This window comes from Mytilus californianus, unplaced genomic scaffold, assembly GCF_021869535.1.
Source record: "Mytilus californianus isolate M0D057914Y unplaced genomic scaffold, xbMytCali1.0.p SCAF_21, whole genome shotgun sequence".
NCBI classification, from domain to species: Eukaryota; Metazoa; Mollusca; class Bivalvia; order Mytilida; family Mytilidae; genus Mytilus; species Mytilus californianus.
The window spans coordinates 989518-991737 of record NW_026262670.1 but is presented as its reverse complement, the minus strand read 5'-3'; positions in this window follow the sequence as shown (position 1 = coordinate 991737).

Sequence of the window (2220 nt, the reverse complement as noted above, 5' to 3'; positions counted from 1 at the left end):
AGGGATAATGATAGCCTTTTTAAACTTTTCACCACTTTCTAGCACTGCCCAAAATTCTATGTACACAGTTTACTGAAGTACTTTCATTATAATTTTCAGAAATGAATTTAAATATGTATCATGACCGTTTACTTTTTTTGCTATCTTTAAAAACCTAAGGCCACTAGTGCTTTTAGGTCTTTTATCATGCAGTGAATACAAAATTTAAAAAAATTCTCAAAAATTCATTTTCACCTGTATGTAAAATTATTTCATATTTTTCTACACCTGATTCATCCCTCAGTTTTGGAAAATATGTTCAGTTGATACTGTATTTTTTGTCCAATCACACTGTTCAAATACATTGACTTAGGTAGGGTACACAAAAGAGCAACCTAAATTCCGGAATGCAAATACTACCGTGCTACCTTAACCAAGACATCACAAACTTGAAACCAGTCATAACACCTATGATGCATAGACTTCTTACTAGGAAACATATTACAATAAAGAATACTAGTCTGCACTAATTCCTTACCCCAAAAAATTTAAAGATTATACCCCTACCCCAGCTGGCAGATTTTACCTTTTTTTTCATCCTGCCATTTTTACTTAAGGAGTGAAAAAAACCCAAATATATGATGTTTCAAATCAACACAGAAGTAAAACATGATGATTCAGGGGGAATTATTGGATTGCCAACTCTATTTATAGTTAATCTGACTGAAAGAAACAGTTTAAGCACCAAATCATGAAAAATGATAATAAAGTCCATTCCACATTTTACAGCATGCCTTACATTCCTTTAAGCATTTTCAGATCATGAAGGCAATTTAACAAGATTCTTTAGATGGCAGTTAACTATTACTAGTATTCTAAAGTCTTTTTGACAATACATGTACTAGAATATATCTCTAAGATGACTGTTTGTCTATTTCTCATGTATGCATTAAGTTAAATTATGTCCCCTTAAATAATCAATTTACCTTTATTGTGTATTTCAGGGTCAGAAAATCAAAACAATTCATCATATTTGCATGGAAAATGAATAAACTATTTAATCTTGCTGATATACAATCTTAATCACATTCTTTGTCCAAATAATTGTCTTGTCAATGTAAAGAAACCCCTAATACTATCTCTATTTCAGCTAAATATGAGGGCTAAATGAATAAGTAAGGACCCCTAAACCACTTACTGGTTCCAAAAAAGCTCACACTGGTGCCATGTTACCACAGAACTACAAATTAAACCTAAAGAAAACTAGTATAGCTGTACTTGTGTGGAAAAAAATAAAAAATTATGCACTTTACTTATTTCGGTGAAAATTATAGGACGTACAGACAACTAAAATATGTCGCGTCTCAAATTCCAGTTGTTGCACATGTGTCAGACACTGCGAAAAGTTAAAGCAAACATTTATTATTAAAAATGTACTGCAAGTTACATAAAAAATAATCAAATTTTACTTTCTAGGTAAATTTTTACATTATTACCCACAGATCAGGCAAAATTTGCTGAATCAGCAATTTTCACTCCCAGGGGTGGAATTTAAGGGCTGTTTTTATTCTAGTTGCCCTTGATCAACTTTTTATTGATAAACTTACAAATTGTATAGGTGAAAAAAGGACCTCTATTGATTTATTGTAAACATATATATTCCAGTTAAGGTGGCACGGTAGTATTTCCTGGCCCATAAGGGATAATGATAGCCTTTTTAAACTTTTCACCACTTTCTAGCACTGCCCAAAATTCTATGTACACAGTTTACTGAAGTACTTTCATTATAATTTTCAGAAATGAATTTAAATATGTATCATGACCGTTTACTTTTTTGCTATCTTTAAAAACCTAAGGCCACTAGTGCTTTTAGGTCTTTTATCATGCAGTGAATACAAAATTAAAAAAAATTCTCAAAAATTCATTTTCACCTGTATGTAAAATTATTTCATATTTTTCTATACCTGATTCATCCCTCAGTTTGGGAAAATATGTTCAGTTGATACTGTATTTTTTGTCCAATCACACTGTTCAAATACATTGACTTAGGTAGGGTACACAAAAGAGCAACCTAAATTCCGGAATGCAAATACTACCGTGCTACCTTTATAGCTAGCTAAAACTCTCACTTCTATGACATAAAATTCTAATAATAATTGTGTGCTGGTTATACGATAAATATTTCTTATTCCGAATGGAGTTTAAAGACAAGGAACTATAATTCACTCAATATGTGTATTT